We start from the raw sequence: 26,593 nt of genomic DNA, 5'->3' as shown, positions 1-26,593 counted from the left end.
AGCAGAAGATTTGGTCTTCCCATGGTTGATATCAAGCAACGTGTTCCTTAATCCTTTGGTTAATAAACCGACCCATTTCGCCAATGTGTGAGGTACCACATGAACACGGGATGACATAACCACCTTTAAAATCCATGGGGTTCACTTGGTCTTTAACCAACTTTAGGGATCTTCTAATGGTGTTGAGGGGTCTAAAGGTTGAGGGAACATTATGCTTCTTCAAGATTCTCGCATTCTTGTCTGTCATCCCTTAGATGAAGGGGAGGTGAACTCTTGAATGTCGATCAATTGTGTTAGTCTTAACCTTAGGACCCTTACCATATTTGAGGAAAGCTTTAACACCCTGCTACAGGTCTACTATAACCATTCTTAACAAAGACATTGAGGAGATGGAATTTTTCTTTAGAAAGGTGGTCTTCATCTGAAATCCTTATAGCATGATTGGCTAACGTGCTGAGAACACCTATCTTCTGAGCAGGAAAATGATGGGAACTCGCATGAAGATACTGCTCAGTATGAGTCTTTTTTCTATACACCTGATGGGAGAAAGATCCATCGGCTTTTCTAGAAATGAGGGCATCCAGGAAAGAAAGGCAACCCTCAACTTCTCACTCCATGGTGAACTTTATTGAGTTAGACTGATTATTAAGATGCTCGAAAAAGCTATCTAACTTATCAGGCATGTGCTGCCAAATGGAGCAGGTGTCGCCTGCTCCATTTGGCAGCATGGGCATGATAAGTTAGATAGCTTTTTTGAGCATCTTAATTATCAGTCTAACTCCATAAAGTTCACCATGGAGCGAGACGTTGATGATTGCCTTCCTTTCCTGGATGTCCTCATTTCTAGAAAAGCCAATGGATTTTTAAAATATTTTTAATAATAATTTTTATTGGTATTATTATTTATTTATCCCTTTTAATATTTATTTATTTTTACTTTTACATATTTTTATTTTAGTATATTTTTATTTTTTATAAATATTTAATTTTTAATTTTTAACTTTTATTTTTACCTTCTCCTTTTAATTTATTTTTAATTTATATTATTTATTTATTCATTACCATTGTTTACCCTCTCCTTTTTATTTATTTTTAATTTCTATTATTCATTTATTCATTATCATTGGTTTTTTTAAATAATAATAATTTATAATCCTTCTTATTTTTTCCAAGTCGGATAATTAAATAAATAAATAATATTAATAAGTAAATAAATGAATGAACGAATTAATAAATAAATTATTATTTATTAATCAGTTAAACAAATCAAATAATTCCTCGAGGTCAAATATAGCCGTAATAAGTAAATAAATATAGAAATAAAGAATATAATTTTCCTTCCCTAATCAAATATAGTCGTTTTCCTCTAACTGTTAGGTTGACCTATCTTCTTATTTAGCCTTCTTCTGAGATCTGTCTCTTAATCTTTTCTTGAAAATGAATCACACTGGCTGATTCAAAACGCGTTTACCAAATAATTTTAATGTGATTTTTTCCGAAAATTTTCATAAATAAACATATTAATGTCATCATAAACTAAGAAACAAAACATTATAACCAATAACATTCTCTCCACACATTTCTATAACCAATAACATTCTCTCCGCACATTTCCATTTATTTGGTATTTATGTTTTAGATTATATTTTGCTCACATTTTAATATGTTGGAACAAGAATTTACTTTTTAAATGACATTATTAAAAGCCATAAATGGGCTACTCTCCTTTCACCTATTTTATTTTGGAGTTGTCTATAATGCGACTTTTTGAGATTCCGGTGACGGAATCCGGCGGAAGAAATTGAGATGAAATCATGATTTGTTGCAGTTAAAATGGTTTTTTAACTGCATATTCGGATTCAGCACCCTGAAATAAATTCAAATCTAATCATTATTTTTTCCCAAGGAAATATTAGGAATGGAATAGATGTTGCAAGTGATTTTCAATAAATGTGTTAGATTCTAAAATTTTAATTATAAATTTTATTGTATAAAAATTTCAAAGAAATTTTAATATGACTTTATTTTAAAAAAATAACAAAAATTACTTAAAATTTATTTATTAAAATATTTTAATTTATCAAATTATCTTTATATTTAAAAATTCTATGATTTTAAAAATAATTAAAAAATTATTAGAATTTTTGTTTGGATAAAATTGTGTGGAAGATGTTTAATGCTATCTAATTTTCAAGTAGATACTCCAACCATCTTAAGATACTTTTAGAATTTTTCATTATTATCTTTTCAATTATTTCTTTTAGTTAAAATTTCAAATATCATTTTTTATATTTTTAAATATTTTGTTATTATGAGTTTTTAACAAATTTTCTTTCCATTTTAATCTAAATTTATTATCCATCTTTATTCCATTTTATTTTTTCACTTGTCAACCATCTGTTATATTTTGACTTTTTATTTAAGAAAATTATTCCACTTTGTTATTATTTTATTATTTACTTTTTTTTCCTTGTCTGGTTACTAATTTTTTCTTTGTTTCTAATATAAATTTTGTTTTTTTTTCATTATTTTATTTTAATTATATCTTAATTCTTTATTTAGAAAATTCTATTTTTTCTTATTTTTCATTGTTTTATTTTTTTTCTTTTCCTTTTTTATTTTAATCTTATTCTTACTTATTTTTATATATTAAATTTTCCTACTTCTATATTCTCCTCTTTTCCATTGTTTTATTACTTTTCCTTTTTCTCTTTAATTTTTAGATCTTAATCTTATGTAACACTTACATTTCCTAAACTATATAAGACCATAGTAATTGGGCTCCTGGGAGCCAATGGAACTTTTACTTAAATGTTTAAGCAACAATGTTGTTTTACTTATGAAATCTTGGAATTCATGAGGGTTGACATGTAATGGATTCCAACCTCTAGACGGTTACAACGGTTACCTCGTCATTCCATAGAGATAAAGAAAGATCTTGGTGGGAAGAAGGGGGTTTGGTTTTTCTTTGTTTTTGGTTCTTGAGTTAAAGAAAGGAAAATAGTATGTGATTTGGCAGGATGTTGCCATTGAGGAAACCCTAAGCTGGACTAGAGCTAGTGGAGAACTCTTGTATTGGAAAAGGCATTAGACTGGACAGTGGTCTTGAGGTTTATCGCCTGACAGTATTTTTAAACTGTTGTTTACTACTCTAGGCATGCATGGTGCTTTTATAGTGAATCCCTTGGAGGTATGTCCTTTTATTTCTTCAGGAGGTATGTCCAAAAAATCCAGACCATTACTTGTCAAGTCAACAACCTGAATGTCCAAAATAAGAAACATAAGTAGGTTTACATTTAAAAAAATAGGTTTGATTAGATAAATGAACTGTTGAATATAACCGATTATTGAATCCAATTATTTATTCTTCATCAACAATTGCACAATACTTTGTAGCATTTCAACAATGTTCCCTTGTGACAAGTGCTCCAGGACAGGGGCAGTCCAATTCGTAATCCTAAGAAATAAGAGTTCATCCCATATATATAAGACTTTAACTAATGCAGAGTCTACATCTCTTGTTCACAAAACTCTACAGTACATGTCCAAACACTCCATAAAATAGTACCATGTATTGATTTGTTACAAGATTCAGTGATAGTGTCCAAAGTTTTTGGTCTTGAATTTTAGTTTATAGATTCCAACTTTATTTTTCCATCCTTTCCTGCAACCCATATAGTAGAGAGATTGGCCTCACCCTTTGAGGCTTTCCAAACACTCCTTGTAGATGGACATCACCAAACGTATTCCTATCCAGTGATCCAATCATTATTTGATCTCCTTTGAAGTTCTATGATAAATGCTTTTGATAGTTGTTTGAAAAAGACTCATACTCTCTTCCCTTGAATCCCCTCTAATATCTTCCAAGGGATTCACTATAGAAGTGTAGGTTTTAACCCCGTACAGAAATTACCTGCATACGAATTCTAAAACACATAAAATAAACAATGCGAGAGCATAACACATAAAACACATATACACAGAGATTTTCCCTTGGATCCCAAAACCGAGACTACCAGCTTGATTTTTAATTATATTCCTTTCAATGTTATAATACATATTTATACATGCTGAAGCATCCAATACCATGGATCGAAAAACCATCGCGTCCAAAACCATGGACCGAAAACCATTGCGTCCAAAACCATGTGTGAAAATCATGCACAAAACCATAGGTGGGTCTGCCCAACCTAACATAGGGTCCAAAACCAAAATTTTCCGGGGTGTTGCCCCAGACCCCATAAAGTGGGTTACGGGTATTCCTCAAACCCCCTGTGACCCCCCACTCGCTACACAATCGGCGCAACGAAGGGGGGGCTCTGCGCCCCCCTCTAACTCCCTGGTTAACTACGTGGGCTAGTCGTGGAAAGAATATACCACAACCCGACACTTACATGCCTTATTTGTGCTTTAACCAATGTTAGCTTGGATGCTCGGTTACACACCCTAGAACATTCTCAAAGGTAGGATTATAACTGGTAGTTGCTGGTTAGAAGCAGATGGTATGATGACAGATCTCCATCGCAGGATTTTGAGGTCATGGACCGAATGGTCATGATTGATATGGAGCTCGTTAGGGTAACTAAACCCACCAATTTACACCAGGAACCAGAAGTATCTAATGTTTGCAAACAGGTAAAGAATGGTTCAGTTTGTCACAAATTTTGTCTTTTTTTAGTTTTACTGGGGCTTTCATACCTCTTACATGAATTTGCAGCAGTTGGTTTAATGCAGCTGAAATTCAGGGTCCAACTTTGTTCCTCCTGGAGAACCCGACATTTATGGTCCCCCATATATAGAGATCATTGTTTATCTTCCACCCACTTCGTTTACTCACACTACTAGGTATGAACTTCCACTCAAGTTTTGCCTCATAGTTTGGCTTCACATTGTTATCTGTATGCAGTTGGTATGTGATGATTCCTTTGGTTTTACCCATATATAGGTCTCAATTGCAAATTTCTGGGGAAAAATTTGTAGATAGGACTGACTTCGTTCACACTTGGAAGCGAGGGTTCGAGTCTGGACTTCAATACAACTCTTGGTAAGTTTTACGAACATGGTTTTCTACTCAACCTTAAATATGTTAATTTTTCTTTGGTTCGGTACTAATTTCCCAACCTTGGCATTTCGATGTAGGTCACCATGGAAAATTCCACAACAACATGGTGTAAATCATCATGGCATTGTTTCATGGATAAGAATTTGAGTTCATAAACCGCGCTATATCCTTTAATTGATCATGTGCCTACTTTATACGTTTTCTTCACAGAGACTGTAGGGTTGATGCTATAATTTCTTAAGGGTTAATCTCTACCCTGAGTATTAATGGTAAATGGGACTTGTAGCTAATTGGAAAAAATGTTGTAAATTTAACCCAGACATCCGAACTTGGGTTACAGTTCTTTTGACAGAAAGTAAAGATACAAATTAATTTCTGGTTTATTCATCTCTTTATAATGAATTCTATTTCACATATATGTTTCCATATACACTGTTGTGAATTCACAAACATAGTTATGTTACTTGGAGTTTTCCTTTTCGTTCTAGCCAAAGTTTGGCTTTACGCTGCTTGTTAATTTTGTACTCACGTTTCTTTGCATGGTTAATATTCACCCTTCATATACAGTTTTGATTTTAATGGAGGTTTTTAGGACCACTAAGGGAGACCAGGCCAGCTCTTGGTTTCTCCAGTGACCCACGATCTAAACTCCCTTAGACAATATCTTATTTCTAAGTAACTCAATCATACATAATTGAATAAGTAAATAAACTGTAACATAGGGTTTAAAATAAATCATTGGTGTTGTATCCCTTGAATTACTAGTGCCTTTTAGCTAAGGTTACCCAACATCAGTGTGAAGCTAATTCCACTGACTCTCATGCCATAGGAGTACCTCTTCACAGGTTTTCTATATTTTTCTTATTACAAGAACAATTAGTTTCTTTTTCGGTTTTTTTCACAGGTCTTGTCCATAGGTTTCATTTCCCGCTTCTACAAGACACAAAACAATGTTCCCTACCCATAATAAATTCAATTTTACCACTTGCAGGTACCCCCTTCTATACAACAATCATTATGTTGCAGTACTTCACATTCACAGATTTTACCAGGAACTAACAAGGATTCATTCTTTCATTTCAAATAACACACAAATTCAATCTCTACCTTCAATTAAACAATTAAAGATTTCATAGAGACATTTGTATTCATATAAAAGTGTAGTCAGGTTTCATAGAGACTTATGTTTTCAAAATAAAGTGCAATCTTTCTTTTCTACAAAATTTAGATGTAACATAATGCACAATACTCAGGCATATACCATTATCGTCTTGCTCACTAATCCCATGAATTCAACATGGCTGATTCTATTCCTCTCGACCTTGAGAAGCAACGGTTTAAAAATAAAGGCATGCATGGTGCTTTTTGTTGGGTTGTGTTATATTCTTTCCATGACTAGCCCACGTAGTTAACCATGGGGTTAGAGGGGGGGCGGAGCCCCCCCTTCGTTGCGCCAATTATGTAGCGGAGGGGGGGGGGGTCACAGGGGTTTTGAGATGTACCCATAACCACACTTTATGGGGTCCGAGGCAGCGCCCTGGAAAATTTTGGTTTTGGACCCTATGTTAGGTTGGGCGGACCCACCTATGGTTTTGTGCATGATTTTCACATATGGTTTTGGACGTGATGGTTTTTGGTCAATGGTTTTGGATGCAATGGTTTTTCGGTCCATGGTATTGGATGCTTTGGCATGTATAAATATGTATTGTAACATTGAAAGGAATATAATGAAAAATCAAGATGGTAGTCCCAATTTTGGGATCCAGGGGAAAATCTCTATGTATATGTGTTTATGTGTTACGCTCTCGCATTATTTATTTTATGTGTTTTAAAATTCGTATGCAGGTAATTTCTGTACGAGGTTAAAACCTGCATTTGGTATCAGAGTTGTTTTGGCTTCAAGGGGACGCCTTTGTTGCTGAGGGGTTTCGCCCAGGCCTGTGGTAGACCCTGTTTAGTGGGAGATCTGCCAAATCGATTCTGTTGGTGAAAGAAGATGGCGAGCAGTGGAAAGATAGAGATCGAGAAATTTAATGGTCAAAGTTTTGAGTTATGGAAACTCAAGATGGAGGATCTGTTGGTGGATAAAGATTAGTGGATCGCGATAGATCCAGGTACTAAACCAACGAGAGTATCCGATGAAGAATGGAAGAAGTTGGATCAGAAGGCAAAGAGCATAATACGATTGTGTGTCTTAGATTCAGTATTGTTGAATGTATTAGGAGAAACTACGACGAAGGCTTTGTGGGACAAGTTAGGGACTTTGTTACTACCAATCTAAGTCTCTGGTGAATAAACTGTTCCTGCGAAAAAAGCTATATAACCTGAGGATGAAAGATGGAGACTCAGTGACAGAGCATTTGAATGTGTTTAATACTGTGGTAAGTCAGTTAGCATCTGTTGATATTAAAATTTCAGATGAAGATAAGTGCATCAGTTTGTTGTGTTCTCTACCAGATCCATGGGATAGTCTGGTTATTGCAATAGGTAGCAATGCAACTGCCTTGCATTTTGATGAAATAGTCTCATCCTTGCTAATGGAGGAGATGAGACGGAAAAATATGGAGAGCCAGAATGGTGATGCCATGTTTGTACGAGGACGGTCCCAGAACAGAAACAAAAATAAGTCATCGAGTGGGAAATCTAAATCTGGAGGGAGATCTAAATCTCCAGGAAAACCTGTAAAGGTGGTGTGCTGGAAATGCAGAAAGGAAGGGCCCTACAAAAGGAACTGTAAGTCTAAATATCTTGATAAAGGAAAGGGATCTAATGATACTCCTTCTGCAGAGGCAAAAACCACCTCAGATGAAGGTGGGGATGTGTACTTGGCTTCTTCAAGTACACATGTAGATCATGAGGCATGGTTGATTGACTCAGGTGTATCCTTTCACTTCACTCCCCATAGACAGTGGTTTTGTGAGTATGAGAAATATGACAGTGGTGATGTCTTCTTCGGGGATGACAGGAAGGCTAGAATCGTTGGTCGCGGAAAAGTAAATTTGAAGTTGCAAGGTGGAAGGGTTAGAACACTTCTGGGTGTTCTGCATATTCCTGCATTTGATTTTTGTAAGCAAGCTGGATGATGCAGGTGTAAAAACAGTGTTCGAGAAGGATACTTGTAAGATGGTTCGGGGAGCACTAGTATTGATGCGGGGAGTTCGGATTGGAACTCCCTACAAGCTACAAGGTAGCACTGTTATTGAGGGGTGCAATAGTTATGTGGTTCTTGAAAGTGGAGCAGAAAATCTAGTGGTCTCTGGAGAAAATTCCATGCTGTGGCATCAAAGGCTTGGACATATTGGAGAGAAGGTCCTTCGAAGACTTCATGGTAAAGGTATGGTAAACGGTATGAGTAATAGCTCTTTCGATTTTGATTTCTGTGAAAATTGTGTATACGGGAAGTAGAATCGGGTGAGTTTCCCCTCTGGTAGTAAGAGGGCAAAACAGATATTAGAACTTGTGCACAGTGATGTGTTTGGACCTGTGAAGGTTCCATCACTAGGTAATTCTATGTACTATGTATCATTTATAGATGACTTCTCAAGGAATATATGGATATCTTTCCTTAAGAAGAAATATGAAGTCTTTGACAGGTTTAAAGAATTTAAGGCTCTGGTGGAAAACCAGACAGAGAAGAAGATAAAGGTGTTGAGGACAAATAACGGTGGAGAGTTTTGCAGTAAGGAATTTGAAGAATTTTGTAAGAAGTGTGGTATAGCATGGTAGAAGACTACTCCATATACACCTCAGCAAAATGGAGTTGCAGAAAGAATGAACAAGATGCTGATGGAAAGGGCAAGAAGCATGCTCAGTGGTGCCGAGTTAGGACAGGAATTCTAAGCAGAGGCAGTGGAGACAACATGTTACCTGGTCAACAGATCACTTTCATCAGTGTTGGAGGATAAGACTCCACAAGAGGTATGGACTGGTAAGAAACCCTCTCTTTCACATCTGAGGGTATTTGGATGTGATGCATATGTACATGTTCCAAAGGAGAAAAGAACCAAGTTCGATAGTAAATCTGAAAAGTGCATCTTTATTGGGTATAAGGATGGTTTAAAGGGTTATAAGCTTTGGAACCTAGTAACAAGGAAGGTTGTGTACAACCGAGATGTAGTGTTCAGAGAGGTGAAAGATGTTATTGAACATGAAGTCCAATCAAAGGAACCTGAGAAGATAGAGTTTGAGCTAAAGGAGGAAGAATCAGACTCTACAACAGAGGAGGAATCAGAATATGAAGAACCATGAACTCTGGGTGTAAGAAGATCAGTTCGAGAAAGAAGGCGCCCAGAAAGGTATAGTCCATCTGCTTTCCATTCAAATTTTTCTTTGTCTGTTACTGATGATGATCCTAGAACTGTGAAGGAAGCAGCAGATTCAGAGGATGGTAAACTCTGGAAAGAGGCCATGGTTGATGAAATGGCATCTTTGTACAAAAATGAGGCTTGGGATCTAATGGAGTTGCCAGCTGGAAGGAAACCCATTGGCAGCAAATGGGTGTTCAAAAAAAAGACAAATGCAGAAGGAAAAGTGGAGAAATACAAAGCTCGGTTGGTAGCAAAAGATTATTCCTAGGTGTTGGGAATTGACTTTGGTGATATTTTTTCTCCTGTTGCCAAGGTAACTTCTATTAGATTACTTTTATCTATTGCTACTGCTTTTGATTTTGAGGTAGAACAGATGGATGTGAAGACAACGTTTCTTCACGGGGATCTGGAAGAGGAGATCTACATGAAGCAACCTGAAGGCTTTGTGGTGAAGGGTAAGAAAGAACTGGTATGTAAGTTAAAGAAGTTTCTGTATGGGTTAAAACAATCACCAAGGATGTGGTATCAGAAATTTGATACATTTATACGGGGACTTGGCTTCACCAGAAGCAAAGCAGATCACTATGTGTATTTTAAATTAATTGGTGACCGTGTTATTTATCTGGTCTTGTATGTGGATGATATGTTTCTGGTTTGAAATGACAAAGAAATTATCCAGGATTTCAAGACCCATTTGTCCTCCAAATTCGACATGAAAGATCTTGGTGCTGCAAACTATATTTTGGGCATGGAAATTAAAAGAGATCAAACAAAGAGGAAGCTCTGGTTAAACCAAAGGAAGTATGTTGCGACAATATTGCAGAGGTTTAATATGCAGGATAGTAAACCGGTGAAGATTCCTATTCCTGTAGGTGTGAGGTTATCTGCTGAACAGTGTCCCAAGACACAAGAAGAGGAAGAGGACATGTCCCATGTTCCATATGCAAGTGCAGTCAGTAGCCTAATGTATGCCATGGTTTGTACTAGACCAGACATTGCACATGCAATGGGAGTATTGAGAATATTCCAGGGTGTGTAACGAAGCATCAAAGCTAACATTGGTTAAGGCACAAAAAAGGCATGTAATATCAATTGAATAATATTTCCGCCAAGAATCATTAACCCAAACTGTTAAGTGTTGGATACAACCTGTGTTGTCAACATAACAATATTCTACTATGGACTATTAACCTAAGTTAATAAAAATTTATTAAAGAGCATGTTCATATAATATGTTTAGCGACATTTTCATATAGTATGCTTAGCGGATGATCTTTATACATATTTATACGATATATCCATATAGGTCATGTAATTCATGGGTATATATAAAAAAAAAATGTTTTACTTTCGATTAATTTTTTGTTGATATAGAGAGATGTGTTACAAGTGGTATTAGAGCCACAGGTTGCAACACCGTGACTTAGTGGGAAAACTGTAAATGACCAAATTTTTCATCGTGCACAAAGGTATATGAAGCAAAATGAGGAGAGGAGTTGGAGTCAGCCCACCTTGGGGTCCTCAGTTGGATCTGGATCCATACCCCATGTGGATGCCAACCCGGAGATGTGGGGTCAGTTGGAGGAAGATACCCAAAATGTTAATGCAATGTTGTTAGAGATAGTCCAACAGATGCGAACTAAGATGACAAATTTAAGAGCAGATAATGGGAGGCTGAAGTTGGAGTAGAAAATAATTATGAAAATCCTATTTGAATGGAAAAATCCAAGGAATCTAGACCCCAGTCAAGACAATGGAAACAGAGATGAGATGTGATGACAATAGGAGGAACACCCAGAAAGTGAAGGAGGTCAGATGGATATCGAGGGAGAGTCTGGTAATACTTCTCATGGAAGGGAAACCAAGAGACAAAAAATCGAATTGCAGGGTGAATTCAAAAAAAATTAAGCCTCCATTGTTTGATGGAGAAGAAAAGGAATCTCTTGAGGCCTGGCTGATTAATATGAAGAAGTATTTTCAAATTTATGAATATGATGATAATTTAAAGGCCATATTGGCAATTTACCAATTATAGGGAAAAGCCACGATGTGGTGGGAGGAAATCAAATAAGTTTGAGGAATTGATGAGCAAGAAGTGAGTTGGGAAACATTCCAAAAACATTTTAAGGATAAATATTTAATTGAAAGGTTTTATGATGAGAATGCAAAAGAATTCCATGTAAAATTATGCCAGCAGTCCATGGATGAATTTGTAACTAATTTGCCTCTTTGTTATGATATGTCCCCTATATATGGGGAGAGAAAGCAAAGATGCAACACTTCATTAGCAATCTACCAATTTTTATGAAAGAGAGGCTGGAGTTCGATAATCCTAAGATGATGGATAAAGCTATATGGAAGGTCCACATTTGTTATCAATAGATGAGCCAAAAGGGGGAGAACAGTAAGGGTTGGTTGGGTAAGAAGGGGAAAAAGCTTCCAAAACAATAATAAGAACACCAGATCTACCAGATTAAAATTTGTTCCAAGAAATTCTATGGGGGGGGATTTCAGGAAGAGGTCAGTAGTGAAGTCAAGCAACAAGTGAACCTAAACCAGGTGAGGAATCAAATAAATTAGAACCCGTGTAGTCACAAAATCCTCCCATGTAGTGTTGGGGTTGTGTGGAACGCCACTACTACAAGAATTGTCCTCATTGCACCAGAACCGAGCTCACTGCAAGTGTTCAGGAAGCCTCTACAGTAAGATAAGTGGACAAAAACATACCAAGAATCAATGCTACCCTAGAGGGTCATCAAGCAGAATATCAGCCTACCATGGTGGAGTTCGAAGGTGAGATAGCTAACTAATCTGTGTCTATTTTAATTGGCCCAAGAGCAAGTCTTAGTTATGTTAATATGAAAGTACTTGAATTGTGTCACCTGTCAAGTATTAAGTTTAAACATTTATGGTTGGTCCAACTAGCCACTGGGGCAAAACACAACGTAACGACCAAAGTAGAAGGTTGTCCTATTGAGATAGGGGGCAACATATTAAGGTAAATTTTAATATATTACCTCTGGGATCATATGATGTGTTGATTGGGATATATTGGTTAGAGGTACATTGGTCCCTAGTCAACTGTAAATACAAAACCATTAGTTTCCTCACAGATGAAGGAAATATACAAGAAATTCAGGGTATTAAAAGGAATGTTAAGTTGTGATCCATCACTGCTAATCAACTGAAGCAATGCATCAGAAAAGGGTGCCAAGTTTTTGTGGTACAGGTGGGTTATACTAACACCAAAGAAAAATTGGTTGCTTTAGAAAATATACCCGTCATTCAGGAATTTGTTGATGTGTTTCCTAAGGAGACACTGGGGTTACCCCCAAAAAAGGAGTATTGACTTTACCACAAAACTTATTCCTCGAGCTACACCGGTTTCGAAGAAATCATATTGAATAACTATACCTGAGTTAAATGAACTCAATATACAGTTGCAGGAACTACTTGATAAAGGATACATCCAACCAAGTGTGTCACCTTTGAGGGCATCGATCTCGTTTCTAAGAAATAAAGATGAAATGCTGTGATTGTGTATTGACTATAAGCAGTTGAATAAGCTAACCATAAAAGATAACTACCCTTTGCCAAGGATTGATGACCTATTTGACCAAGTTAAAGGTGCTTTTATATTTTCTAAGATCGATCAATGATCAAGGTATCATCAAATTAGAATTAAGGATGAGGATGTTTGTAAAACTGAATTTAGAACATGCTACGACCACTATGAATTTATTGTGTTGCCTTTTGGGCTTACAAGAACTCGTGCAACCTTCATGAATTTAATGAATGGGATTTTCCATCCCTATTTAGGTAGGTTTTTCTTGATTTTTATTGATGATATTCTAATCTATTCGAAGAATGCATAGGAGCATAAGGAACATTTGTGGATAGTTCTGCAAACCTTAAGAGAAAACCAACTCTATGCCAAATTTAGTAAATGTGACTTCTTTAAGGAACAAATTCAATATTTGGGACATGTAATATCCTTTGAAGGTATTGATGTTGATCTAGAAAAGATCAGAACTCTCCTAGATTGGCATGTTCCTAGAAATGTTGTGAATATTCGATCTTTTATAAGATTAACTGGTTATTACCGTCACTTCATTGAGGGGTTCTCTAGAATTGTCTCTCCCATAACATCTGTACAAATGAAAAGGAGAATGTTTAAGTGGAGAGTCGAGTGTCAACACAATTTCGAACAATTGAAACACTTATTGCCATCAGCTCCAATGTTAAAAGTTGTTGACCCAAAAAAAAAATTTATTGTATGCACTGACACTTGTCAAGAAGGAGTGTGAGGTGTCTTGATGTAGGATGGAAAAGTAATAGCCTATGAATCATGAAAGTTAAAGGAGCATGAAAAAAAGTATTCAAAATATGATGTAGAACTTACTATGGTGGTATATGCTTTAAAATTATGGAACCATTACCTACTAGGAAAGAAGTTTAAATTAATGATGAATCATGGTATTTTAACTAGTTTCTTTAAACAACCTAATTTGAATGCACGACAAGTCATGTGGACTTCATTCCTGAGTGAATTTATTTTGATATAAGACAACTTAAAGAAAAATAAAACTATGTATTTGATGCCTTAAGTAGGAAGGTGCAATGTGTTTATGAAATTCGGTACCATTGCATTGAATTTGATGTGTTAGAACAACTTAAAGAATCTACTCTAAAAGATCCAAAATACGAATTCTTATGGCAACAAACTAAGCACACACAAAATTTTGGAAAGCAATCTGACTATGGCATAAATGATAGGAATTTGTTGACGTTCGAAGGAAGGGTTTATGTTCCTAATCAAATTATCATTAAACAAATGTTGTTGGATGGATTTCATCGTAGCCCTTATGTTTCCCACCCTGGGTATAAAAATTTATTCTCTGTAATTAAGAGGGAGTATTTTTACCCTAGAATGAAGAAAAATATTCTGTATATTTAGCCAAATGTTTGGAGTGTCAACAAGTTAAGGTTGAACATCAACACCCCGCTAGTTTACTCCATCCACTCACTATTCTTGAATGGAAGTGGGAAATAATTACATTGGATTTTATAACTGGATTACCCAAAACCAGGAAACAACATAATTCCATCATGGTAGTGGTGGGTAAATATAACAAAACTGCTCATTTTATTCCTATTAAGTCAACCTATTAAACAATGGAGATTTCAAATATCTTCATGAAGTAAATATTTCAGTTGCATGGCCCGTTGAAAGTAGTAATTTTAGACAGGGATGTAAAATTTATGTCTACATTTTGAAAAGCTCTTTTTACAGTGCTAGGTACATAGATCTAATTTAGTATTGCTTATCACCCTTAGACAGAAAAACAAATTGATAGGGTAAACAAATTATTGGAAGATATATTAGGGATGTACATAATGTAGTAGCCCACCAAATGGGAAGAATACCTTAGTTTGGTTGATTTTTCTTATAATAATAGTTATCACATGTGAATTGTTAAAATGGATCCCGTATGAGGTATTCTATGGTAGGAAGTGTAGAACACCCGTTAACTGGAGTATCCCAGAGGAAAATTGATTTTAGGGCCTGATATGTTGGCAAAACTGGAGCAAGAGGTGAAAATGTTCAACATAATTTAAAAGCTACCTAGGATAGGCAGAAGGTATACATAGATAAAAAGAGAACTTATAAAGAATTCCATATAGGGGATCAAATCTATGTTTGGATGAAACCCAAGAAGAGCACCCTACAGTGGGGTAGTTGTGCTAAATTAGCACCTCATTATTGTGGACCTTTCTAGTATTGGAAAGAATAGAGCCAATAGCTTGTCAGCTTGCCCTTCCAAGCCATAAAAAGGTTCATAATGTATTTAACATTTCCCTGTTAAAGAAGTATGTGTATGATTCTAGACACATTATTAACTGGGAAGATATAAAAGTAAGTATAAGTTAAATTCTAGAATATGTGTACAATTGGTTGAGAAATATATAAACTAATGATAATTATGGTGTTCTGATAGGTCAAACCGGTTAGAGAGTTCCCAATAGAACCTCTATGTATCCTCAACCAAAGAGAGGGAATACTGTGTAGGTGATCTATCATCTAAGTTAAAGCACATTGGAGGCACTTTAGCCCAAAAGAAGCCACCTCGAAAGATGAAAGGCTTATGCAACAAGCTTACCGTGCATTATTCTATGGGCTGAAATAAACACCGAGGGTGGAGTTTTTCCAAAGGGGGGGAAGATGTAACACCCTTGGATGACATAGAATTGCTGACATTTACATTTACTAAATTACATAAAACCATAGTAATTGGGCTCGTGGGAGCGAGTGGAACTTTTAATTAAGTGTTTAACTATGCAACAATGTTATTTTTGTTATCAAATCTTAGAATTCATGAGGGCTAACCTGTAACAGCTTCCAACCTCCTTACAATTACAATGATTACCTCTTCATTCCCTAGAGATAAAGAAATATCTCGGTGGGAAGAAGGGGGTTCAATTTTTATTTTCTTTTGGTTCTTGAGGTAAATAAAGGAAAATAATATGTAATTTGGTAGGACGTTGCCATGGAGAAAATGTTGAGTTGGACTAGAGCTAGTGGATGTAGGAATTTACAGGGTAAGTTCCTCAGAAAGAACACCAAAAGGACACCGCTCACAACCAGATCACAGATCAATACACCAGTACTTTTGATGTGGTTAAAACCCTCAAAGAGGGAAACAGTCCACGGCCTGCGCCAACGTGGCTACTACAGGCAATTTATTAATCAAAGAATGAAAATTTACATAAGCTTCTCTCATGCACAGATTACCCGAAAAATGACCCTCCATGCGCTTTAAATAGAACTCATGGACCAATCGGGTGTCAAGCCACGGATCAAGTGTCGGTAATACCGAGGAGAGAGTGAACCGTCGGATCATTACATATCGTGACTGTCGGATTGTAAGTTACAAAATGTACAACGGTAAAGAAACACACTTTACCTAACTCTATACCTAACTCTATACTAGACCAAGTTGAACTTAACTATTTCCTATGTGTCGGAATATCCTAACATCCCCCCTTAAGAACAACTTGGGATAGGATTGAAGGATTTACAAATATGACACAATAGGAGAAGGAAGGAGGCACTAGAGCCTATCCCCCCTTAGTGACAACTTCCTGAACTCCAAGCATATATCGAAGTTTAGTGAACTTCGCCTCTGTGAGAGCCTTTGTGAAGATGTCTGCAACCTGATCATCTGTTGAACAATATTGCACTTCAAGAACATGGTCATGAATGAGCTTTCTGATGAAGTGCATGTGTAGTTCAATGTGTTTGCTGCGCTGATGCTGGACTGGATCTTTGCATAGCTGAATGGCACTTTGATTATCACACCAAAGTGTGGTTGGATGCTGCTGCTCAAAGCCAAACTCTGATAGGATCTGACGAAGCCACAAGGCTTCCTTACTAGCTTCCACGGCACCACGATACTCTGCTTCTGCTGACGAAAGAGAAATGGCAGCCTGTTTCTTACAAGCCCATGTAATAGGTCCTGAACCAAGAGTGAAGACATAACCGGCAGTAGACTTCCGATCATCAGGGTCACCAGCCCAATCAGAATCAGTGAAACCAACTAATAGAGGAGCTGCTTTGGCACTGTAATGAATCCCAAACTGTACTGTACCTCGAACATAACGAAGTATTCTTTTGGCTGCTTTCCAATGACTTTCACGGGGGTTTTGCATAAAACGAGCAACAAGGCCAACAACAAAGGAAAGATCAGGACAAGTATGGGTTAAATACAAGAGTTTTCCTACAAGTTGACGGTATAAGGTAGCATCAACTTCAGGAGAAGTACAAGAGACTGAAAGTTTGACTCCAGACTGAAAGGGAGAAGGGGCTGGCTTACAGTCTTCCATGTGAAAATGACGAAGAATATCACAAGCATACTTGGACTGGGAAAGGGAAATACCCTCCTTGGATTGCAAGACTTGAAGACCGAGAAAATAGTGTAAGTGTCCTAAGTCTGTCATTTCAAATTTCTTTTTAAGGCTGGACTTCACATGATTTATAAGGTTGGGATCACTACCAGTAAGAATAAGATCATCAACATAAAGAACAAGGATCATAAGAGAGTTGCCCACTTTCTTGGTGTAGACAGTATTGTCAGAATAACACCTAGAAAAGCCAGATTCTAAAAGAAAGCTATCCATTTTGGCATACCAAGCCTGAGGAGCTTGCTTGAGACCATAAAGAGATTTCTTAAGTCGATATACAAGGCTGGAGTCTGTTTGGATGAAGCCAATGGGTTTTTCCATATAGATTTCTTCATGCAAGTCCCCATGCAAGAAGGCAGATTTAACATCCATCTGATGGACTTCCCATTTTAAAGAGGCAGCAAGGGAAAGAACAAGGCGGATAGAGTTCATTTTGGCAACAGGGGAGAAGGTTTCAGTGTAGTCAATGCCTTCAACCTGTGAAAAGCCCTTAGCAACAAGACGAGCTTTATGTTTATCAACTTTCCCATCTGGTCCATACTTGGTTCTGTAAACCCATTTACATCTAACAAGTTTGCGTCCCTTTGGTAGAGGAACAAGATCCCATGTATCATTTGCCAACAATGAATGATATTCTTCATTCATAGCTGCTTCCCAATGTGGATGGCCTGAAGCTTCTGCAAAAGTGTCAGGATCATGATTTACTGGAGCTTGAGCCAGTAAAGAAGAGGCTCTTTCAAACTGAGAACGTGTACGTCGCTGATCTGTAGGATCACCGGCAAGATCACCTGCTGCATCCCGAGTAGCACGGACCCATCTTGGAAGTTGAGGATCCTGAGAAGGTGGGGGAGGATTGTCATCCTCACTTTCATCATCTGAAGAAGAAATGTTTTCAAAAGTAGAAGAGATAGGAAGAGGTGGCACATCCGCCGGACTAGGCTTGCAGGCCAATTTATTTTCATCAAATTTTACATCTCTTCTAATGATAACATTTTTGGACTTAAATGGAATAAGTCTATAACCTTTTACATCTTCAGAATATCCAACAAAAGTACATTTCTCACTCTTAGGTTCTAAAGCTTTATGCTTTTCATCTGGAATATGGGTCCATGCTTCACTTCCAAAAACACGAAAGTGACTTACATGTGGTTTAATGGAACTCCAAGCTTCTTCTGGAGTGATATTCTTTAGAACCTTAGTAGGAGTGCGATTGATTATATAATTTGCACAATTAATTGCTTCAGCCCAAAAACTAAGACTGAGTCCTTTAGATTGCAGCATACAATTAGCCATTTCCTTTAAGGTGCGATTTTTCCTTTCAGCTACACCATTTTGTTGTGGAGTGTATGGAACAGTATGTTGCATTTGAATTCCATTTTCGGTGCAAAAGTTGATGAATGTGTTTTTAACATATTCTCCACCATTATCAGTTCTTAGCTTAAGAATTTGATGTCCAGATTGTTTTTCAACAAAGGCTTTGAAGGCCAAAAAAGTGTTAAATACTTCGCTCTTGAGTTTTAAGAAGTATACCCAAGTGCGTCTGGAGAAATCATCAATGAAAGTTAAGAAATACTTGCAGCCAGAGAATGAAGCAACAGGAAGTGGACCACATAAATCACTGTGCACAAGCTGTAAAGGGGCTGAGGCGTGCCAAGAGGCACGTTTTTCAAAACTGTCTCGATGATGTTCTCCGAGTACACATCCGGAACAAACACCATCTCTGCAAGATACCATAGGAAGACCTGTCACCATATTTTCTTTACATAGATGCTGAAGGGAGCGATAGTTTAAGTGACCAAATCGCTCATGCCAAAGTTTACTCACTTCATCATTATGAGCAACAAATACTGAGGGAAGATTTGATGACCCAAAGTTGTGAAACTTATACAACCTTGTGGAATCATCAGCAATACCAGTAGCTAGAATCTGTTTAGGATCTCTCAGATCCTTGATTACAACATCATGAGGTGAAAATTCAACAATTTTACCTTCACCTGAATGAGTTATCTGATATACAGATAGAAGGTTGCAGGATAAGGTTGGAACACATAATACATCATTAAACTGACCATTGTCTAGATGAACAGTTCCAGTCCCTACAACATTAAGAGATCTATCATCACCAACATATATATTTTTGGTGTTACAATCATTTAAAGAAGAAAACATGGCTTGGTTTTTGGCCATGTGATAAGAGGCTCCAAAATCAATGAGCCACTCATGAGAATGAGAAGAAGAAGATACATTTAATGCATAACCAGACTGAGATGATTGACAGCGACATGCAGAAAGTGCCATTCCTGAAGATGAAGTTGAAGTTGAAGTTGAAGAATGCTCCACATGGATGTTATGTTTCTTCATTGCGGCTTCCAAGGCTTCCATCTTCTTAAAGCATTTAGATTCTAAGTGGCCGTATCGATTACAAAAGTTACAATGTCTATCAGTCTTCTTCCATTTGTTTTTATTGGTCTTATCATTTTGCTGAAATGATCTTTCATTTTGAGGCTGAGTTTGCTTAGGACCCTTGTTTGGTTTAGGACCATTCTTTTTAGGATATGACTTCTTAGGATTCTTTGAATTTGGTTGCTGCTGGGCGGCTAACGCTTTCTTGGAAGAGTTTCCAAGATTAAGAAGACCAAGGTGTAAGAGTTTTTCTTGTTCTCTTATTAAAGAATCACAAAAAGAGTCAAAGGAAGGGGCCTTATAGTCTTTTCCTTGACAAATGAAAGCTTCCCTTGTAGAATGGAAGGTGGAAACAAATACAGAGTAGGCTGGTCCCAACTTAATAAGGATGGAATAAATAAGGTTACTATCTTCTTTCTTAACCTTAACACCTTCCAAGAGATATCTAAGGGTCTTGAATTTGGACAAGAAATCTTCAATGCAAGAAAAATTATTAGAATCCAATGTAAGCAACTCATTTTCAAGTTGATGGGCTCTAATTTCATTTTTAATCCCAAAAACTTTAGTGAGTTGTTCCAATGCTTCATGAGGAGTCTCAAGTTCTGCAATATGGAATCTAAGATCAGAAGAAATAGACATCCCTATCAAACCACGTGCTTGATCTTGTCTATTTTCCCATTTTGCAGCCTTGTCTTCATCTTTGGGTTTCTTCTCTTGGTCTGTGGCTATTCTGTAGAGACCTTTACTTCTAAGTAAATCTTCCATGTAGGCTATCCATTGGAAGTAGTTAGTGCTGTCAAGAATGACTTGGCATGGACTTTCCATTTTTTAAAAAAAATTGAAGCTGAAGATGCTGAAAGTAAGTGTTCCAATGGATAGATCTCGAAAAATTAGGCTGTTTTAAAAAAAACGGCTCTGAAAAAGGCTTCCGGATGAAGAAGTTATGGTTTTTTGAAAAAAAAATTGTTGAAGTTGCTGGCAAAGTGCGCGAATGTGCGGAAATGAAAAAATCCGCCCCCACAAAATGGAGACTTGAACCCAAGACCTCTACTCTCTTAAAATAGCTTTGAACCAATTGATCTATACAAAAAATTTGAGAGAGAGAGAGAGAGAGGGGGGGGGGCCTTGGTTTGCGTGCTTGCCTTGAGAAAGCTCTTTTTCCCTACAAAACACAAAACACAAAACCCAACACGGACATGCAAAGAAAACGAACCTTATGGCTCGAAGTTAGCTTTAGCCAAAAAACTAGATATTAAAAAAAAATGAACCTTGCGGCTCAAAGTTAGCTTTAGCCGAAAAACTAAATATTTTTCTCAATGTTTCTGATTTTCCGAGATCACACTAAGGTGCAGGGAAAAGAGCATACGCATGAGAAAAATCCTTCCTTTCTGTTTCTGATTTGCCCAGATCGCACAGAGTCGCAGGGCAAAGAGCATACGCAGAAATGAAAGGTATAAATCCGGTTAAAAAAAAAGCTAAATAAACCGAAACCGAAATAAGCAGAGAGAAAATAACAGTAAACTGCAAATAAAGACTGTATACCTCCAGATCTTAAAAATGACGCAGCTAGGGCTACCGGAAACCTTTTCGCGTGAAACGAAAGGGGTTCCTCACTGGAACAGATGCTCCGAACACAACAGAGCAGTCCTCTCGGCCCGAAAGCAGTTAGAAACAATAGATCTAGGAAATGGCAGTCGGATGCAGTTCTACCGGCTTCAGATTTGGATCACCAACGGATGCAGCCCTCAAATAGCTCTGATACCATGTAGGAATTTACAGGGTAAGTTCCTCAGAAAGAACACCAAAAGGACACCGCTCACAACCAGATCACAGATCAATACACCAGTACTTTTGACGTGGTTAAAACCCTCAAAGAGGGAAACAGTCCACGGCCTGCGCCAACGTGGCTACTACAGGCAATTTATTAATCAAAGAATGAAAATTTACATAAGCTTCTCTCATGCACGGATTACCCGAACAATGACCCTCCATGCGCTTTAAATAGAACTCATGGACCAATCAGGTGTCAAGCCACGGATCAAGTGTCGGTAATACCGAGGAGAGAGTGAACCGTCGGATCACTACATATCGTGACCGTCGGATTGTAAGTTACAAAATGTACAACGGTAAAGAAACACACTTTACCTAACTCTATACTAGACCAAGTTGAACTTAACTATTTCCTATGTGTCGGAATATCCTAACAGTGGAGAACTCTTGTACAGGAAAAGGCATTAGACTGGACAATGTTCTTGAGGTTTACCACCTGACTGTATTTTTAAACTGCCGCTTACTTCTCTGGAGTGGAAGCTCGGGGGGAGAAGCAAATGTAATCTCCCTTCTCAAGGTCGAGAGGAACAAAATCAACCCTGTTGAATTCATGGGATTAGTGAGAAATCAGATAAGTATCTGTGCCTCAGTATTGTGCATTATGTTACGTCTAAATTTTATAGAAAAGAAAGACTGCACTTTATTTTGAAAACATAAGTCTCTATGAAACCTCACTACACATTAATCTGAATTCAGATGTTTCTATGAAATCTTTAATTATTTAATTAAAGGTAGAGATTGATTTTTTATGTTATTTGAAATAAAAGAATGAATCCTTGTCATTTCCTGGTAAACTCTGTGAATGCGAAATACTGAAATATAATGATTGTTGTATAGAAGGGGGTACTTGTAAGTGGTCAAGTTAAATTCGCTATGGGTAGGGGACACTGTTATGTGTCTCGTAGAAGTGGGAAATGAAACCTGTGGACAAGACCTGTGAAACAAACTGAAAAGAAACTAATTGTTCCTGTAATAAGAAAGATACAGATGACCTATGAATAGGCACTCCTATGGCATGAGAGCCGATGGAATTAGCTTCACAATGATGTTGTGTAATTTAAGCTAAAAAACACCTATAATTCAAGGGATACGACAGCAATGATTTATTTTAAATCCTAGGTTACTGTTTATTTACTTACTCATTTATGTATGATTGTGTTACTTACAAATAAGATATTATTTGAAGGAGTTTAGGTCATCGGCCACCGGAGAAACCAGGGGCCGAACTAATCTCCCTCAGCTATCCTAACAAACTCCATTAACAAATGGTTTGAGAGTAAAGCTAAACCCTAGCTAGAATGAAAACGAAAATTCCAAGTAACTGAACTATGTTTGTGAATTCACAATAGTGTACATAGAAACATATATGTGAAATAACATTCATTATAAAGAGATAAATAAAGCATAACTTAGTATGTATCTTTACTTTATGTCAAAAGAAATGTAAACCCATCTTGGAAGTCTGGGTTAAATTTACAACATTTTTTCCAATCAGTTACAAGGCTCATTGACCATTAATACTCAGGACATGGATTAACCCTTAAGAAATATAGCATCAACCGTACAGGCTCTGAGAATCAAACGTATAAATTAGGCACCTGAGAAATGGAAGGATATAGTGCGGTCTATGCACTTGAATTCCTATCCATGCAGCATTGCCATGATGATTTACACCATATCCCTTTGGCATTTATCATGGTGACCGGTGTCGAAAACCCAAGGTTGGGAAATTAGTACCAAACCAAAGAAAAATTAGCATATTTAGGGTTGAGAAGAAAACCATGTTTGGAAAACTTACTAAGAGTTGTATTGAAGTCCATACCCGAACCCTCGCTTGCAAGTGTGAACGAAGTCAGTCCTCTCTACAACATTTTCCCTGGAAATTTGCAATTGAGACATGTATATGGCGAAAACCAAATTCATCATCCGATACCAACCAAATATATAGAAAAACGTGAAGCCAAACTATGAAGCAAAACATGAGTGGGAGTTCATACCTAGTAGAGTGAGTAAACAAATTGGGTGGAAGATAAACATAGATCTCTATTTGTGGGGCACCATAAATGTTGGGTTCTCCAGTACAAGAATGAAGATCGACCCAAAATTTCACCTGCATTAAAATAGCCACATTAAAATTAGGTAAGAGGTATGAAAACCCCAGTAAAACTACAACCAAAAGACATAATTTATGATGGATTGAATCATTCTTTACCTGTTTGTGGATAGTAGATACTTCTGGTTCTCGGTGTAAACTGGTGTAGTGTGGTTTGCAGAGCTGAGTGACCTCAAGCACCAGATTGAATGAAAGGTTAGAGTTGCGGAGGGGTAGGGTTTAGTTACCTTAACGGGCTACAGATCAATCATGACCGTCTGGTCCATCACCTCAAAATTGTGCGGTGGAGATCTGTCCTCATACCATCCGCTTCTAACTGGAATCTACCAGTCATAATCTTACCTTCAAGAATGTTCCAGGGTTGGTAATTGAGTATCCAAGCTAGCTTTATTTAAGGCACCTATAACGCTTGTAATATCAATTGAACAATATTTCTGCCAAGAACTATTAACCAAAATTGTTAAGCATTGGATAAGACCTGTGTTGTGAGCATAACAATATTTTGTTATGCACTATTAACCTAAGTTAATAAATATTTATTAAAGAGCATGCTCATATAGTATTTTTAGTGGCATTTTCATATAGTATGCTTAGTGGATGATATTTATACATATTTATATGATATATCCATATAGGTCATGTAATGGGTATAGATAAAAAAAATTTCACTTTTGATTAATCGTTTGTTGATACAGAGATATGTGTTATATCTTACTTATATACCTGTATTACATTTTCCTATTTCAATATTTTCATATTTTCCTTTAAATATTTCATTGTTTTTATAAGATCCTTTTGATATTCAATTTTTCTTTACCATGTTTTTATTTATTATCTTTAGTCCCATCTTTATATTTTCAATATATATCTTTTTACCTAAATGGGTCAAAACGCTTTGAGTCTTAATTAATTTGCAATATTTTTAGAAACTATTTTGAAAGTTTATCAAAGTTTTGGCAAAATTAGATATTAAAATTATTTTTTGAAATTTTAAATTTCAATTCATAAGTTTTTATTAGTGGATTACTAATCGTATGTGATTTAAAATCAATTTCAGAATTACAAATTGTTACAAAAAAAAAAAAAACCTTCTAATCTCCAAGTGTCCTCATAAATTAATTATCCAAAAAAATTTCAAATATATGGATTTTTCCATAATTAATATTTTATTTCCATTTATTATCATACTTATTTTTAATAATAAATATTGATTTCCTAGGATCCACATTCCTGTATGATGATTTCCCTATCTCATTGATGCATTTTCACACATGGAGGCGTCTGGATTCACATGGATCCAACCCATCATATTTACTCCAGGCACCCCGTCGCCTCGGTTTGCAAGGACCACCTTGCATTTTTTGCTAAGCTTCTTAACCTGATGTGACCTGAACTCCATATCATTCCTTCTCTACTTCCTTGCCCTTCTCCCCAGCACCTCCCCTCCCAGTCTTGCTGCTACTCCCACCAGCTCCTATGTTCCAACCATGAGTGGGGATAGAGAGCATGGTTGTTGCCCTGGGTGTGGACGAGGTAGAGGGAGACCCCCTACCTCCTTGGGTAACCATTACATTGCCACCATGTTTGATCACTATGTTTGAGAGAGTACCATGTTTGATCACTATGTTTGAGAGAGTATACGGAGGAAAGTCGTGGCCATGGAGGAAGAGGATATGCGCCATGGGCACTCAACCCATTAGGCCCTACATAACCTTCTCGCCCAACAACTAGGAAGAGGTCAAGGACAAACCCACCCATCAAATTGTTGAGCTATTTTCACTCCTTTTTCACTCGTCTATCTCCTTGAAGTTGATAGCCTACATGGACCTAGGCATTGATTACCCTCCCAATGTACCCTCCCTGGTCGGGTCTCCTACACACTACCCTCTAGCAAGCTCTCCTGCCCCCTACTTCTCATGGAACTCCCTCACCTCCCATCACACGCAATGCCCCTCCTTCTTCCCTGCTCAGGTTGAGCCCTTACGAGTGCTTCATTCTAGAGGAAATCACGGAGGATGTCGGCTCCGTCTAGGTTCATTGAACTTCTTAGGAGCATGATGGTTCCATCTTGGCTTCTTTCTGGCTTCATATAATCTCTCGTCACACGTCATCATCTTGAGCAGACTCAAGTTGATTTTTTTCTCCTTTTGATCAATGGATTGCAGAAGATCTTTTTGCTTCGAAAATTTCCAAGGCGATAGCACAGTTGTTGCTCTGCCTAAGAGTGCCAATTCAGAGACTAAGGACCTTTTTGTTCTACCTCAATTTGAAACTACCATTTTTCACTAGTCCACTGTCCAGGCACCACGTGACCTTTCCCTCCCTTGCAATTTTTATGGTTCCATATTTTCGAAAAACAATGTTAACACTGGTTTCCCCCTCTAGGGGCAGATAAATCTTGTCTCATCTCTATGGTTTCCTCACTCAGAGGCAGAGACAAAACTCATGAATGTACATACTGTGAATTTGGCTCTGTTAATATAATTTAGGCATGCTTACTTACAAAAAAAACAATAGATATTTATTAACATATAATCATTGATTGCTTTCTTTCAATTAAAAGTTGTATTCTTTATAATAACAATGTTTTTTATTAATAATAATAATTTTTCACTTTTTCCATTAATATATTTTATTAATCATAATATTTTTTTATTGTTTAATTATTTAATTGTTCACGAGCTTTTTGATAAAGCTATGTTATCCTGTGCCAATAGATTATTAGTAATTTGATTCCCCCATCTTGAAGGTTGTGGTGCTTAAATCATGCACATAATATAACTAAGTTATATGATCACATTGACCCCATATGGGTTCTCTACTTTTTACATAAGAGACAGGGACTAAGCAACAACGTTGCATATTACACTTGTTTTATTCTAATTTTTTGTTATATTTTAAACAAAAAAATATAAT

General features: G+C 36.8%; 1 pseudogene; it reads right to left on the bottom strand.

The window, feature by feature from the left end:
• Nucleotides 1–3,087: 3,087 nt before the first annotated feature.
• Nucleotides 3,088–26,593, bottom strand: part of LOC149237951 (microtubule-associated protein TORTIFOLIA1-like) — a 136,775-nt pseudogene continuing 113,269 nt past the window's right edge.

The sequence above is a fragment of the Pinus tabuliformis genome, chromosome 8 (assembly GCF_031772625.1).
Source record: "Pinus tabuliformis cultivar Carrire ecotype Pingquan chromosome 8, CPIR1, whole genome shotgun sequence".
Lineage (NCBI taxonomy): Eukaryota > Viridiplantae > Streptophyta > Pinopsida > Pinales > Pinaceae > Pinus > Pinus tabuliformis.
This window is presented reverse-complemented; position numbering and strand designations above follow the sequence as displayed.